Raw genomic sequence first — 18060 nt, 5'->3', positions numbered from 1 at the left:
CCTCCTGAATCCAAACTTTATTGTATGTAGATCCATTTTACTTCTTGTACATGTATCCTTTTTTGTCTTTTTAAGTTGTTTCTCATATGAACAGTTCCTTCTTAAACCATATAAAGAACCTTACAGAGTATTTTTTCAGTTCATTTAGATTATTGCCATTTTAAATAGCAGATGGAGTATCTATCTCCAAGTTAATTCTGTACTTTATATCTACTAATATATAACAGCTGCTCAAATTAGCAGACTACTAATAAAATAAAGAAAAAATGTCAGCTGTGTGAGGTTTTATATTAAGTCTGCCAGCAACAAGCTCTTTCTGACTGTTTTGTTATTAGGGCCTTAGGACATGTCAGAGTGGAATATTTGCAGTCTTCATTCACCACTAGCATTGACAATTGAAACATAGAGAGCTTTCATTTTCACTGTCCTGTTTACATCTTTTTGGATATTGTTGAAGACCAGTACTTGTTGATAGGGAGAAATGAATCATTTTACCTCAAAAAGTACTGTACCTCAAAAAGTTTCCAGTATTGTACTGTACCTCAAAAAGTTTCCATTATCAACCATAGCTCTGATTTTTTTCAGCTAAGGCTGTTTATTATGCCCTAAGAATACACATTTTTCTTCTTTCATCATGGTTCACTTCTTGTCCAAATTTTCAACCAGAGCAGATACTGTCAGCTGATTAGGATCAAATTAGGGATTCTCTACTTTGGAAACAACTTCAAGTCTCTTATTACAGTGATTTTTATTTCAGCAGCTCCATGGTTCTTTATATTTCTCCATTATTTGCCTGGAAAGAGAAGAAAGAAAGGAATTTCATTTGAGAATTTAGGGATTAGTGAACAAAACCAACTGGATTATACTCTCCTTTCACAAAGAAAGAGAAAATAAAAAAGGTATAAATCCTAGACAAAGGCCAATGAGTAGATAAGGATACAGAAAGCAACAGGAACAAATACCAAAGGAGTTGAAGGAAAGAACAAAGGCCATTAAAAAAGGAAAGAAAGAACCAGAAACCAAAGTGGAAAACTATGAGATAGTAAACAAAATGATTCTCACTAGGAAAATTTTCACAGCACAAACAGCCAAAATCCTGCAAAATAAATAAAACTGTGTGAACAGAAGATATGTGGAATCTTGAACTGAAAATTGATAGGGACACAACAATAAATACAGAAAAAATTGTAGATAAGATAAACAGATAATTAAAGAAATGTAACAGAATAAATATATTGGTAAACAGATATTTAGCTCTGAGATGGATTCTGAGTAGACAAATCATTTAAAAAGAGGAGCTTTTTTTAAATTTGAAAAGTTTGCTTTATGAAAAAATACATTGAAGTAATAAAATTTTTGGCACTGTTCTTATGAATGCAAAGCTGAAAGAACATATCAATTGTTCTGTACTCTTAGGGATATTTTTATATGATGTTAAAAGTCTAGACACTGATAGAGAGAGAAAGGTAGATAATTAAAACTGATAAAAGAATATGCTTGTCAGGACAAGGTGCTACTTGTCACTTGAATTTATGCTTACCTTACTACAAAGAAGCTAAGGGTTTTGCAGGTTTGGAAAAAACAGTTAGCTAGAAAAGAAATCTAAAATTAAATGGTAAGGATTTAAAAACTAAACCCAAAACCAAACAAAGCCAAACTAAATGAAACCTAAGCAACCAATTAAAATTTTGGCTACATTTGAAGGAGGAGGTAACTTTCTAATAACTGACATTAGAAGAGACTATCCAATTATCAGCTTTCCATAGGATATCTTTCTCTGAACTGGATGGCCAGTTTGGCTGCTTTGAATTGGCTGATGGGTATTGGACTAACTTGTTTACTTCTCATAGAATGCAAGAAAAACCTCTTTTACTGCATCTGAGATCTATTATTTGTCTTCTTTGAATAAACTGGTAACTAATTTAAACTGGTAACAACCTATATATGAAGAGTGCACTTGCCAGTTTATAGTGAGATGAGTATGGTCATTTCTGAGAAAGAAAAATTTTATTTATACACTTTTCTTTGTGTTGCCAGATTGCTCCATGGCATTTGAAACAACCTAGGAAGAAAAGCTGATTATTTTGTGGAGGCCATTTATACTCTGTAACACAGCCTGCCAGCACTCTCTGTGGCCATTAGTTTTTCATCTATGTTTCAGTTATAGAAAGGAAAAGAATGATCACAATAAGAGTCTTGTCCCAGAAAGTTATAGTCTTTGGGAAAGTGTCATTCTATTACAGGGCTGTCTAACTGTTAGACCTGTTTACGTGACAGAAAGGTAACTCTTAAACCAGCTGCTAAATTCACCTTGTATTGTTGCAGTTAGCAGTATCAATAAAAATCCCTTATGAAGTTGGTAATTGAATCAGAATATATTTGGAACAACCTTATATTTTTACTAAACTAAACCCTGAACAATTGGTTCCTGTATGAATACACTAATTCTATTATCTTTGAAAAAAGGCATGATCCTTCTATTTTAACTGGTCTGTCTGAAGAAAGCCAAAAGAATCCTTTGAGGTTTTGTGCAAATATATGTTTGTTTGTATGTATTTACATATACACTAATTAGAAAGAACATCAGGCATATGGCTTTGCCTGGAGAACTTTTCTCTCTGAGTCTCATACTTGCACCTGTAATAAGCATTATGCTGGTAGGCTTTCAGCTTTGGGTGTACTGAAAGTTGGAATTGCATTCAACATGATTCGACAATTTTATGTAGAGGTTTTCAACCTTTTCCCTTATGTTTTGGGTGAAGTAGATTGAATCTTTCTGAATCTCAGGTTTTCTTGATGGTTATCTAGGGAAATTAAGTCTTCTTTGTTTGGATTCTTTCCCAGTCTATTATTGGACATAGGATTTTGTCTAAACATTTTGTTGTACAGAACTGCACTAAGTTATTGATATATATGCTGTAACACCAGGTTTCATTATTATGCTAATGTGTTCCAGACATATATGGAAGTGGCTCTTAACACTGTTTTAAGAGGTGCAGGTGTAAGAAATTTTTTAGCTGATAGTAAGCCATGAAGTAGCCAAATTAAAAACATGAGTTACTTTTTAAAAAAAATAAATTGTAAGCTTCAGCATGCAAACAAGTTTATTTATTGTGCTTTATGTTTGGCTGGGGTTATGTTTAAGAAAAATGTGTTTTCTTAAACAAAGTATCTTTTTAGATTGGTATTTAGAGTAGTGCCCAGTTATTCTCGATATTGAGTTAAAAAGTAAATTTTGAAGAAATGTTCAGAGCAAGACCAACTTTGAATGTGCTAAAAAACCCTTTTTCAATTTATGCCTTGTTAAATGGCTTGCTTAAAGAATAATTTTGAACTGATTTCTCACTTTGTATTATGTAAAGCAGTGGTTTGGAGAAGTTATATTTAGCATTTTTATAAAGCGTATTTCTTTATATATGTAGAAATACAAATAAAATGCAAGGAAAATTGAAAAGTTTTAAACTTTCTATGTAGGCTTTTCATTGTCTTTATTAGTCACAGTACTAAAAATTAACAACTCTAACTCTTTAATTTGGAATGAATTGTGGGTAGCCAATTCATCTTCTTCTTTGTGAGATATCCTGTTTGCAGTAACATTTTCTTCCTTTTTAAGGTCTTGTTTACTCTGCTATCTGATTTGGTTAATGTCAGAGTTATGGCTCTGATATGGAACCAAGATAACACAGATAACCTTTCCTCTGATGATTGCAAAATAGATCAGCTAAGTGGACTCATATTTCTATTACAACTTTCTTTTTATTTAAACCCATTTATTAAAATTGTACACCTGTCAGTCCAATAACTGTTTACAGATGTGCATTTTATTTGCCTATGGCTATTATCCAATCCTAAATACAAAGACAAGCACTAGTTGCATTTTCTTATCTGATTTCAGCAAAAGCAACAGAATCTTTTAAAATCTATTTCCTGAAATTAAGGTATTTCTTTGTACATTTTTGTAAGTATTTCTTCTATACTCAATCAGTTATTAGAAGATGATGAAAAATAGAGATTAGAATAAGGTACCTGACACACTTCTGTTATATTTTCTGACACACTTCTGTTATATTTTCTATGTTCTCAAAGTCCAAATTTTAATTTAGATTTTTCTCCCTTGGAAGTGGGAGCTTATCTTCTATTTTAAACTCTATTATGCTTTTCTTTAAAAATGCTTTTCATTTTCCTGTTAGAAGTTTTTCTACAGTATTTCATATGTAGTAAACAATATAGAATTAATAATTTACCTTCTATGTGACTGAAAATTGAATGTTTTTAAATTATGTTTATATAGAAAATAAATTGTACTTATGTAATAGATACATTACTTTAAATCCTTTATTTCACTGCATTTGTAAAGATCATTATAGGGTCACATTTCTGGTTTGATGGGATAAAAAGCACCTCAAGTTCAACAACCATTTTTTAGATCTGTCTTTTCCTGAATGTTAGATGTGTAAATGTAAAATATTTTCCATTACAACCTGGTTTTCTTTTCTTCTATTTTGTATTTAATTTGATTGTCTGTTTTGTTGTTTCATTACCTACCCAAACCCCAAGGTCATTTCAGAGAAATTCAGAATTTAATTTCCCACCACAGTGGTCAAAAAGAAAGACTTTATTCATACTTATTTCCTCACTGCAGAGGATTCAGGTTCTGCCTTGAAACACCATCTGCTCCAGACCTCTGAGTGTAAAGATAGATATATCCAGAGTTGGAGGAGAGACACCTTTACTCCAGCACCCTCCCTTCCCTCTCTTGCTCTTTCTGGTATACTCTCCTTATCTGTTCTCTTTTAAAGTGAACAGGGACCTGTGAGAAAAGTAAGTTGTTTCTGACTCAGTGAAAGTTTTCTGGAAGAAAATGAATGAAATAAAATCCATGGAATTTTTTGTTTGCTTGGGATTTTTTTAAGGTATTGCAGCTAATTTAGCTGATGCATCGCTTGGTTTTATTCTATTTGTTGCCATTACTCTGTTTTAAAAGGCTGAATTTTTCTATTAAAAAACATATAGATTCTAAAATATATGCATATAGTTGGTCTTCTTTTACATGGCCTGCTACTACAAATTTATCTCTATACCAGAACAGAAAGAAAGAGTGTGGTGATAATGTCACAAGCCTTTTGCTCATGGATGAATTCCAAAGTGATACAGATATTTAGTATAAGCTGAAGCTGTTCTGGAAGTTCCTGGCACCTACAATGGTGAGAAGCCAAAGATGGCATCTCTCCTTTCCATATTGTGCTATTTTCACACATTAAGGCAAAGTTACAAAAGATAGTCCAACTCATCTAAGAGCTTGTTGTCACTCACAGAAGCAAACCCATCTCCTGTGTTCCTCTGACTTTGGCTGTGTGATCCTTCTCTTTTTTCCATTGGCTCTGGAACTCACCAGGCATACCACTTTGAGGATATGCTTCTCTTTGCTAACTGAATTGACTCAGGTTTATTTTTAAAGCAATAATTCTTTATCAGGGTGGTTAAATACATTCAGAGAGAAGGGTGCAAATGACTAGAACCAGTGTGAAGTCAGTGTTAAAACTCTGGGAAAATTGGAATGAGCAAGTTCCTCTCCTTTGGTGCTTTGAAAGCTCCCAGATCTGCTAAAATATACCATAGATCTTCACCCAGCTTTAAGATCAGGACAGTAAACTATATTGTCACAATGTTCCAGATGCTCATGGTTAAAAAATTTGTACTGCTTGCTTAATTTTTTTTTCTTTTTTTTAATTCTAGTTACTTTAAGGACCTAGGATGCTTTCAAATTCTCTAAAGGCTATTGTCTTGATATGTCTTGTTCTTAACAGTTTTTCTCTCTAAGAAGCCAGAAAATCCACATCCTAACGATTTTAAAAGACTATTTGTATGGTACTGTGATATCTGGTTCTTCTTACTTATGATTTGAATTTATTCTAAATAGTTTCATGTCTTAAAAAAAAATTGAATGCTTTAGAAAATATATTTATAAAATATGTTTCTTTTCTGATGGTAGAAAAAATAGTGGAGATTTGTATAATAAAAGTTTTACACTGATAACTGATGATGGCAGGTTTTAGAAAAATGTTTTGTACAGAATATGAAGATCATACCAGAACCTGATGAGTACTTTATTGTTTAGTTCAAAGCAGCTGTTCAATTAACAATGTTCAGCCTTGACCTATGATCATTATTTTAAAAAAATAGATTGCATGAGCAGTTTTGCATTTTGACAGGGAAAAAAATTATCATTTGACAAAAAGTAAATTAGTTCATTAATCTTATATCAGTTTGTTAATGACTTGTTGAACAAAGTGTATTTTTATTACTCTTTTCACTGAGAGCAAAACTTGAATCTAGTTGGCCACTTCTGCTCATTTAGGTTTGCTTTGTTTTATAGACTATTAAATTCTGTTTATTTATTTGAAAACAATTGAAAAGACATATAAAAATTGTAGGAGTTACTCCTATTAATATTTTAATTGGAATACACTTAAGGCATCCTTTAAATTTTTTACTTTCTTCCTGATTCTAAATAACTGTTTCTTTAGAAAGAAATTTGAAAGACCAAAGATAAGATGAAGTTTACCAGGATATTGCAGTCCAATCTTGCAATACTCTCAACTGTAATTCAACACCTTTATTAACTTCTCAACGTGTACACATGAATGCCCACAAACACATCGAAAAACATAAACTCTAAAGAGAATTGAACTTAATTGTCTATTACTTAGAAGATAAGTGTTATCCTTTTCTAACCCACTCCCGAGATTTAAAAGATGTTTGTTCTTAACTGATGTGGAAGAAAGAACATTAGAGGCTGTGCTGGGTTTACTTTGGCTGGCTGCCAGATGCCCATCAGCCACTCCATCACTCCCCCTCAAAAGCAGGACAGCAGAAGAAAATAAGATGAAAAAATTCCTGGGTTAAGATGAGATCTTACCTTTATGCCAGAACCCAAGGTATACATGAAATTTACATATTACAGAGCCTCAGTCTAATTCACTGCCTAAAAATTGATTGATTTCTTGAATTATGTGATTTTCATATCCCATTAATTTCTTTAGCAATTCTATCAGAATATATTGCTGAACTCTGAATTTACTTATTAGTTACATGCCCAATCCCTTTCTGAATTAATTGGACAACTAGTTCAACCAGGTAATTAAATTTTATCTTACCAGTTTTAGTTTGACACATTTCAGTTTAATTAATAAGTGTGCGTATATAACAAGTGAGTGATTGATCGCTCTCATGAGTGATTGTGATCCAAATCACCAGAATTCTTTTGGAGTTTATATGATCCTCACTTGGCTTGAGGACTTTTTGACCCTTGTGATTCTTTGAACTTGCTCTTAGGATACGGTCTTTTCTGCTCAAAGCTCAAAAAGGCACAGTTGCATAGGTGGGTGGATAACACATGGATGTGAGAAAAGGACAGTGCATGGAAGAGTTAATGGGATATTAGTTTTACTCTGGTGGTTGAAGGAGTCATCAGAAAGACATAATCATGGAAATATTGTTGATGCTATCCATCATATTAGATACACAGTTCCCAAATCTTCAGAAACCTAAATTCATATGTAAGATGTAAACAGTGTTATTTTGCTATAAGAAATATTGTGATGTACTAATGTTAAAATATTGTCTTTTAAAAAAATGTAAAACTTCATTCTAGAAAAACATTTATTTTCTATCTGAAAAAAGAAAAAAAAATCAAAGTAACTCAGAAAACCCACCCCAAACATATCCTGTAAACTAAAGAAAGTAGGATGCCTATGTGTGCAAGTAGAATCACAGAATCATTGTGTTCCCTTGGGTCCTGTCACTGATGACCACAAAGAGACCAGCGTCTGCCCCTCCTCTTCCTCTCATGAGGAAGTTGTAGCCTATGATGAGGTCTCCCCTCAGTCTCCTCCAGGCTGAACAGACCAAGTGACCTCAGTCTCTCCCCATATGGCTTCTCTTCAAGGCCCTTCAACATCTTTGCTTCCCTCCTGTAGATGCTCCCTCTAATACTTTTATATCCTTCTTCTATTGTGGTCCCCAAAACTGCACAGGTTACTCAGGCTGAGGCCACACCAGTGCAGAATAATGTGGGACAATCTACTCAATCAAGGGGCAATTAATGCAGTACGTGTTGCACTTTGTACACCTACTTGATGTAAAAATACTCTTGTAAAATTTATATCATAAATAAATAGTGGCAGTACTAACAAAGATTTGGGTTTTTTTCCCTCCCCCCAGTTAGAGTTTCCAGGAACATCTTTTTGTGATCTTTCAGTACTTAAGGGAGGCATTTAAGAAAGACGGGAACACTCTCTCAGTAGGGCCTGTGGTAATTGGACAAAGGTTAATGGTTTCAAACTAAAAGAGGCTAGATTCAGACTAGATGTAATGAAGACATTTTTTACAGTGAGGGTGGTGAAACAGTGGGCCAGATTGCCCAGAGAAGTTGTAGATGTCTGAAAATATTCAGGGTAATGTTGGTTGGGGCTCTATGCAGCATCCTCTGGCTGAATATGTCCCTACTTATCACAAAGGACTTGGACTAGATGACCCTTGAAAGTGCTGTACAACCCAAAGGTTTCTATGCTCCTATGACTTTATTTATCATAAGGACTGTGAGAAAGAACTCTACAGAGATTACAGCTTTTAAAACAAGCCTGAATCCTGGCAATCAATTCTTTGTACCTGTTCAATCACTGGAAGAACACTTTCTGACTTTGGTATGTGTCATCAGACTAAGCTTGTTCGAATTCCAAGGTCCTCTCCCCTGGGGTATTTGTGATCACTTAGGTCTCTTACTTAGATCAGGTGACAGAGGCTATTATCACACAGAATAGTTTGAATCTGATATAGTGTGTCTCTTGAACAGTTAAGGACTGGATCTGACTGCCCAGAAGGCTGAGACACTTCCTTTCTTGCAGATTTTCAAGATCTAACTGTATAAAGCCCAAACAAACTGTTTTGACCTCCGAACTGCCCCTGCTTTGTTTGATATCCTCTTATCTAGTTCTGTGAAATGAATATTTTTTATACCCAAGCAATCTTTTTTACAGTAAGTTGCACATATATTTTTCCTATTTTCCATATTAAAACTTTTTTATTTTGGTAAAATGCAAGGGAAAAAACATTAACAGGAGTGAAACAAAATTTCCTTTCTTTTGTGGCATTCATCTACTTTACAGTGGATATGGAGACAGTAAAAAAATGCTAAAATATTAGAGCTGCATCTCGAGCACTAGGCTGGGGAATTTGATCTAGAAATCCAATAGCATGAGATGTACCTCAAACTAAATTATCTACAAGCATTTGTATATGGAATATAGATTACTGAGAAGGAGGAGAAGCATAGGTAAATATGTTCTGGACCACTTTAAAGGTTTTGTTCAAAAGCAAAGATATTTCCAGTTAACAGTTGTATGTGACTTTACTTTTAAAAACAATTTATTTGGTTACTCTTTCATATACTTAAAAGCATTGTTGATATTTAAATGATGTAGTTATTGATATAGAAGATAGTTTGTTTTATCATTTTTGGTAGTGAAATACATAACTTAGTTTTTAAAAGCATATTACCTCGCTTCTCTTAGCTTTTCTCTTTACTGCCATTTATGGATGACTGCTATTGCTCCTTAAATAGTTTTCAGAGCTTTTGAAAGTTTCTACTGGTAGATGCTCAGTTTGCTGTTTAGAGATCAGAGATGCTGTTGTGATTTAACCCCAGCTGGCAGCTAAGCACCACAGACAGCCACTCCCTCACTCTTCCCACCAGTGGGAAGAGGAAGAGAAATGGAGGAATAAAAGTGATAAAACTCATAGACTGAGACAAAGACAGTTGATTAGGGAAATCCAAAGCCACACACAAAAGCAAAGCAAAAGGCATTAATTCAGCCTCAGGCAGGCAGGCATTCAGCCATCTCCAGGTGAGTGGGGTCCCATGAGAGTAATGGTGACTTGGGAAGACAAATGCCATTATTCCAAACATTTCTCCTTCCTTCTTCTTCCCCAGCTCCATATGATGAGCAAGACACCACGTGGTTTGGGATATCCCTCGGCTCTGAGGGTCAGCTATCCCGGCTGTTTCCTCCCAGCTTCCCATTGACCCCCATCCCACTCGCCAGTGTGGCAGTGGGGGAAGCAGCAAAGGCACTGCCCAGCAGGAACAGAAACATCCTTGTGTTATCACGCTGTTTTCAGCACAAATACAGAATATAGCCCATAATAATCAGTGTGAAGAGAATTAACTCTGCCCCAGTCAAAATCAGCACAGATGCTTACGTGTCTGATGAATTATTATGGAAGCGACACCGGAAAAAAACCACAACAGATTGAATAAGAAAGAGATGCTAGATTTTGCATTCCCATGAAAGAGGGCAACCAAAAAAAATTAACAACCAAAATGTGGGATGTCAAATTTGATAAATTCAATATTTAAAATCCATACTTTATTAAGTAATCATATATTTTCTTTAATATCTTGGGATTAAAAAAAAAGAAAATGCCATGACATGTAGAAATAATGGGATATGGTCCTCAGAAAAAAATATTTGATGAGTATTAGATGAAAACTAATTTGCAGTTAGGATAAAATACTGAAGAATGTTGCTATTTTAGTTGAGTAGATGCTGGCCACAGCAAATGCAGCAACAAATTGAATGAGAAGATCATGCTTTTTATCTTAGAGAATGCAAATAAGCAAACCCTTCTGTTGAGGGCTTTTTTTTTTTTTTTTTTTTTTTTTTTAATAATAATTAGAGCTAGTGGGAAAATGTTAAACAAGTATCTGGCAAGGAAAAGATCTCACTAAATTGGAAATTGAATCAGTGTAGCATCAGGCTAGTCAGATGTTAAATCTAATCATCTGCTACTTAGAAAATTAATAGAAGTTTATATGAATACAAAATCACACAGACAGGACTCCAGCAGCTAATAATGGATTCATCAGTATGTGGTCCAACAAAACCAAGCCCCAAAAGTACCTAACTAAATTCAAGATGTATTTATTTGCTAAGTATTGACTGGTACTGTCTGCATAAATAACAGATAGCAAGTTACTGGTCATACCCACAAATAATATCCTGGGAGAAGGATTACAGCTAGCTTAATGGGAAAAATCCACTGTTGGAGAAGCTTCATTTGTATATGTGCTCTGGATTTTAGAATAATATTTTCTGAAGATTATCAACTTAAACATGTATCATTAAGACCAAAATTTCTTAGTGGAAGGAAAAGTTACATTCATGTAAAAGAAAAAATATTAGATATATTTTATTTGTTATTTGAAAATATTAGATATTTCAGTTTCCTGTAAACTGCTAAATATGGAATAAAATTTCTTTTGTCTTCAGAAAGTTTTCCTTTACTTGTGGGGAAGATTCTCAATGAAGTTATACAACAGTTTGTTTTATCTACTTTTATACTTAAGATTTTGCTTATTGTGCATATTCTTTTTCAGAATCTATCTTCTCCTTTTTGCAAGAATAAATAGTTATTTGGAAATCCAACTAATAGTGAGAATGTACAGGCTTTGACACTCTTTAATTTTACAGTCAAAGTTATGATAACTTGAGATGTTAACATGCTTTCTGTTTCTGCATAATTTTACATAAATTAGGGACAAACATTTCTTGGACCTTTCAGATAAGACTAAAACTTATCCTGCTGTAAAGTTTGTGTGACCTAATCAAAAATTTATTGAGATTAAGTGAGACTGCTATTCACCTAAAACTTTTTTGGTGAATTTTTTCGGATACTATCCAAACTAAGAGGATATTTCCTGATGAACTGTATTTTCCTTGGGAATAACTAACACACTGTAGAAAAGCTAGAATCTTGTGAACCTGAAAAGAAAACAAAATAATACAAAAAGCTGTTAAAATACTTGTAAAGGATTTACCTATTTAAAAGCATAATCAATATCAAATAGCAAATATCTGACACACAAGCAAAGAGGAAATACAGTCATCTTATTCATCACATCACAGTGTCAAGTAAACAGTTTATCTAGGAGCACTTTTCTGTGACTAATCAAGATTTCTTTCCATAATTTCAACTTTCCAATTATGAAATGATTGCTCTATTTAGATTCTGAAGCTGGGAGCTGGTCTTCCTTGAGAGCTGATGAGTTTAAAGTTCATCATGCAGTTTAAAGTGATATATAAGTTTTATCATAAGGACAAGAGTAAAGTAGAAAACAAATGATCAAACTGCAGAAATTTCCAGTCAGAACTCTAAAGTCTTGGAAACCACAAATCTGAGATGATTTGTCATTTTAAAATTAAGTCATATGTGATTAAGAAAAGACAGTGGGAGAGATTAAAATAGAGAGATTATAATTACTCTTTGAGTAGTAGTGTTTTAAAATATACTTAGAAAATGAAAACAGAACAATTCAACTGGCTAATATAGGTACCTTCTTTTTCTGAATCTATAGCATGTAACAAAATATAGTACAGGAGGAAGAGACACGGGGATTCCCTCTTGTAAATGACATATTTGAAATGACATGTCATTTTCAATCACTTACAATGCCAAAAAATATTACTACAAATTTGCATATAGGTTCAAACATTATCACTACTGCCCAGAATTTATGTGTTGTATTTTAATTAATATTGAAAGAATATTTAGAAATTCCTGTGTACATAAGACAATGGGGTTTTTCGACACTCCATTTGACTTTTTCCATTATGGAAAAAATAAGAGGATGGCGTCAGAAGACACATAAGACCCAGAATCCTTCAAAACTACTCTCTCACCTGTAAAGACACCCTTTAGCCACTTTTTGTACATCAAGAAATCGTATGCACTCGCACTCGAAGTAATTAGAGACATCTGAGGACTCAAAGAAAATCTGTCTTATTTCACCAAGAAGTCAACAAATAAAACTAAAAAATATAAATATAGCAGTGAATATAACAGCTATTGTTACTAATCTGCCTGTAATATTACTAACACCCATACTCAAAGCAACTAATTATTCAAAAATATGCAGTTAAAGTTGTACAGAATTCTACTAGAATCTACCTCCTTTTTTTTTTTCTGGTGGTGGTCTGTGGTGCTTTTTATGTCCCTTTGGATCCTAAGCCACTTTGGTTTTCCTTGGGAGGATAAAGATGGCACCATGGGGTAATTATGGCAAAAACCAGCAAAATTAATTCTTTGTCACAGAGTATGATGGGGATGATTTTCTTCTCCTCAGTCTTGGTTCTACATGGAGTAATTTAATCACATATCTCATATTTCCTTTTCTCTAGTTCCAAGGGAGTGGGTGTTTCTGTTCTCCATTCTTATACTCTGAGATGACTGCAAAAACATTGCCAGATTCACCTTACTGAAACTACACAGCATTGTAGTTTTGCATGCTATAATATATAAATTCTGAATACATATTCTGTCTCCAAATGATATCTTTAATTTCACTATATTTACTAGTGGAGTTTTAGAATTTCTATATACAATAAATTTTTCAGGATGAGCATCTGGTCTTTCTGAAATAGAAAAATTGAATAAATAAAAATACCTCTTAACCTTTTCCTACGCTCCCAGAAACATCTGTAGCCTTGCACTACATGCATAATGTGTCCATTTCCTGTGGGTGTTAGGTGCCTGGCAAGGTTGTTAGACATACCAGGAAGAAAAAAATGAAAATCTATTCATTCATATGCAGTGTATTCATTTAAAAATTTGTATCACTGCTCTGTGTTTGATAACACTCTGTAGCTAAACTGCATCATCAAAATCAAATACTCAAGTAGAATGTCACAATATAAAATTTGGGTGTTTAAGACTTGAAACAGAAAAAATATATTTTCTTAAACCTCTGTGGATGCTGTCTTTTAGTTGCCATGGTTTCCCATGGCTACCTGGTATCAGTACTTATGGGATCTCTTAATGAGGTCAGAGAACACTTCCAAAATCAAAAAGGGAAAGAAGAAAAGGAACAGATAATCTCACCAAAAAAAAAAAGAAATAGAAAAAGACGAGGAAGTACATGTGCCATATTTTTTTTTTTTCTGCCTAAGTAGACTATAAAGGAATAATTGAAGAGCCTACCAAAAGATGTAGGCATGTCCTGCTGGGCCTCCATCTCTCCAGAAGCACACGGATCTCACAGTGGTACAATGTCATACCTACCAACTCCGTGCTGATGTTTTTCAAATATCTCACATTATCTAAAGCAGCAATAGAGAGTCACCTGAATAACTCCATTAGGTATTTTAAATTTGAAAAAAACGTTGATACAAATGGAATGAGATATGCAAATGCAATGTAAGATGGAAAATTGTTGTAGATAAAAACCTTCAGCTACTAGAAGAAATTTAAATTTTAAATGTGTTTAATATGCATTTGATATCTGCTTAATGAGATGACTGCTTATTTTGCATAATTTTTCCACCTAAAGTTTCACTTTTACCAGAGTACTGAGCTAGACATTTAGTTGTCTAACATTTAGTTGGACATTGAGACTGATCTGAACAAGTGACAATCAGATCCATGCACATATATTATCTTACAGGTATTTTGCTGCTTACCTGCCATCTCTCTCCTGCAGTTATGATGTGCTTGCTATGTTTCATTTCAAAAGGCAATGAACACTATTCTAGCTAACACTTATGACAGTTTGTAGAGTTTAACATACAAATAAGACTTAAGGTCTGAGGTCAATATCCTTTTTGTGCCTTATGAATAATACTCAAGTATTAGGTTATTTCTATATGAATTACAGTTCTTTCTAAAAATCTGTAGTATTTTAATGAGTCATATTTGCATGTTGAAATTTTACTTACTAAAATTTTTGATTAATTTTGCATCCACTAAACCAAAAATATCACCTTTGAATTTCTTCACATCAATTCAAGTGCAGCAAGCAAATTAAAGAAACAAGCATATCCTTTTTGACTAAATGCAACATAATGATGGTTATAAAAGGCCCACTGCTGAAAGCTAAATGGTATCCAACAGCTCCTATAATGATCTGTTTTGCATCAGGAGCTGTAATGTTTACTATGCCTGTAACATGTGTGCTCATTTTAGAAATCCACTATCCATCTAAGCTGTGTCAATGTACCACTCATAAAATTCAATACTTTGGGATAACTATGTGTTTCTCTTCAGCTGAGTATATGTTTATACCCAGAATTCTTTTAAATCATTGAGTACATAAATAGATACCAGCTAAACCTACTGTAAGTTTTATTCTAATTATTGATTTGGTTTTAAATTAGGCCAGCTTATTTTAAAGTATTGATCCTAACCAATGACTTAAGTTATTTATTGGTTGATGACCAATCTATTAGAAAAATGCAATTACATTGATTTATTTAAAAATTATGCATATGCCTGTTTGGGAGATGTAAGCATTTTGTTTCCTTTTTTAATTTATAGAACAAAAATATACTTTCCTAATTAAATAAAAAATGCATTTCCTAAATCATAAATATTCTCTACATATTATCCATCTTTTCATATTAACATAAGTTCTTTACTCTTGTTTTAATGATATTATTCATAAAGATACCAATGACAAAAAACAAACAAAAAAAAAAAGAACTGGTTTTCTAAATACACCCTCTAAGTAAGGATGTGCTACATATAAATATGTGAATATATACCTCTTTAGGAGCCTTTGCTTCTTTTGTTAATGTTTTTAATTTTTATGGTTATGTGATGTAAGTACTATTATCATTTGGCTTTCATATCTGTCATGACTGTAACATGGCAAAAATTGGCTTTTGTATTGAGGAGTCAGGGGGGTTTTAACTTTGTTTTGTTTTCCAAAGATTGCTTAATATATTAATATAATACCCATCAATTTGCAGTATCTGTTTAAGACACCAAGTACATAGAAATCAAAAAAAAAATATAAAACTTTTTGTGGTCTCCACAGCAAATAAGCTTTATGGTGAATTACTGGTACACTATATAGAACTCATCTTAAAGCTAAAAATAAGTAAAACATTAAATAAATGCTAATATTGCAATTACACCATTTTTTAGCAAATCATTTCCTGACCTTTTGAATTCTGGGCTTCTCATTACTCTATATCCTTCCCTTGATGAGACTAGAAATGCTGATAATGGTAGGACATAACTTACCAGTTAATTGTGATTTCAGAAGACTGAGACTGAATTTCAGAATAAGCATCGGTAAACGCATTAAAACGTCAGTAACTGCCATTGCTGTTCGTTCCTACATCAAGCAAAATCAAAAATATGTCATCTCTTCCAGAAAAATTATCAGGATTTAAATACTTCTTAAAGTGTGCTAAAGACCAGCCTATGTAGCTTAACATATATAGCTGTATTAAAAACAAAACAAAACAAAAAACAAAACAAAGCAAAACAGAACAAGAAACCTAAACCAAACACAAAAAACCCTTGCAAACAAAAAATCACCGTGAATTTGTTCTAACAATGAAAAGGGAAAAACTAAATCTTAAGCAACCCAGATTAACTCTGCCTTTTAATCCAGGCTGAACAGCAGGTTGGAATATATGGCCTCTACAGGTCCCTTTTGACCTACATTTTTCTGTTCTAAATTCAAAGTAAAATGTAAAATAAGGGCCTATTTAAAACACATGAAAATAATTTTAATCTCAATCATTAATATAATATATCAGCCCATCTGCTACACAATTCACTACACATGGCCAAGTGGGTTCCAAAGGTATGTCTAGATTTCACTGGTGTGTGTGTACACAGCTAAATTTTTCAACTTGTTCTTTACACATTTTTGACAGTTAAATGTTATGGGTTTTGTTGGTCTCATATGAACCCTGATGAGGTTATTCTCCTAAAAGTGAGGAAGATAAGAGTTGTCACATGTACATCAAATAAATGTGTAGAAGTCAGTATCAGCAGAGCTTATCAGCTGAGCCGAGTACACAAAAATTTTTCTTTTATTTGTGTCTCAAACTCAGTGGTTTTAATAGCACAAACCAAAACCAAACATACAAATGACAAAATTACACAACCTGTAAAGGAATAATTTTATCCAGATGGGACTTGTTTGGCTTGTCTAGCCTCTGCTGCTGGACCGAAAGGTGGCACTGCGGTGGTTTCACCTCAGAGACACCTCTGGCCAGTGGATGCTGCAGCTGGCACTGGAGACAAGTGCAAAGCTCCATTTTACCTCTGTGCAGATGCTTTAAGGAGAGGTGAAGGAACAGAAGTTGGTCCTGCTAGAGGGTTTTGATCCAGAGTTTTATTCTGACCCACAAGCTTCTGAATCCCATAACAGCTCTAACAGAACCCCCCAAACCGTGTGGTTGCTGGCTCTTTTAACCCCAGGAAGAGCGGGAGGGAAGGGGTAGGGATCCCCCCAACCAGGTGCAGGATGGGCAGGTCTCAGGTGCAAGGGACACCTGGGTGGGTCAATGGACCCTCAGGGATGCAGGGCATCTTTTGAACTCTGCCAATCACTCGCTGCCCCTCTGGAATGCCAGGGTTGATAGACAGCACTCAGCAGGGGTCAGGGTGGGGGGAGAAGAGGTGATTGGCACCTGGGAAGGATCCGGATACCTGAGACAGACTATGACATCACACCGCAACATCTCCCCCTTCTTTTTATCACCCCGCAACAAACCTGCAATTCCTTTCAAGAGAGCTTTTTGTATGGATATACTATTTCACAATGATGCTGCTCTTTGAGTAGAAATTAGAAATTTCTTCTCTGAGGCCAAAGTTCACTGTTTAAATAATACTAAATTCCCTTATTAAAGTGAATCATTGTCCCTTTCTTTCATCATATTACTATGGAAAAATTCAGCTACTACAAATTTTAGCAGAAACCTGTGTAAGATTTATAGTGCAATACATTTTTGAACATAAACCCTAAATTGTCTGGTGTATTGTGATTTCTTTGGTTGTTTTATTATTTCAGCTACGGATAATCTGAACTGGTTTTAATTCCAATTTCTACATCTTACTCTCATCTATACTGGTTTTAATTCCAGTTTCTACATCTTACTCTCATCTATATTTGATGGACACTATACTAAGTATAGTGTCCATCAAATATAGATGAGAGTAAGATGTAGAAACTGGAATTTATATATATATATTTATATAGTAAAT

General features: G+C 33.9%; 1 protein-coding gene across 3 annotated transcripts in view; it reads left to right on the top strand.

Moving 5' to 3' along the window:
- Positions 1-18060, top strand: part of CSMD3 (CUB and Sushi multiple domains 3) — a 579290-nt gene that overhangs the window by 87513 nt on the left and 473717 nt on the right. The gene's annotated exons all lie outside the window — the stretch shown is intronic.

Source organism: Serinus canaria, chromosome 2, assembly GCF_022539315.1.
Source record: "Serinus canaria isolate serCan28SL12 chromosome 2, serCan2020, whole genome shotgun sequence".
Classification (NCBI taxonomy): domain Eukaryota; kingdom Metazoa; phylum Chordata; class Aves; order Passeriformes; family Fringillidae; genus Serinus; species Serinus canaria.
The sequence above is the reverse complement of the archived record's forward strand: the minus strand, read 5'-3'. Positions and strand labels throughout refer to the sequence as shown.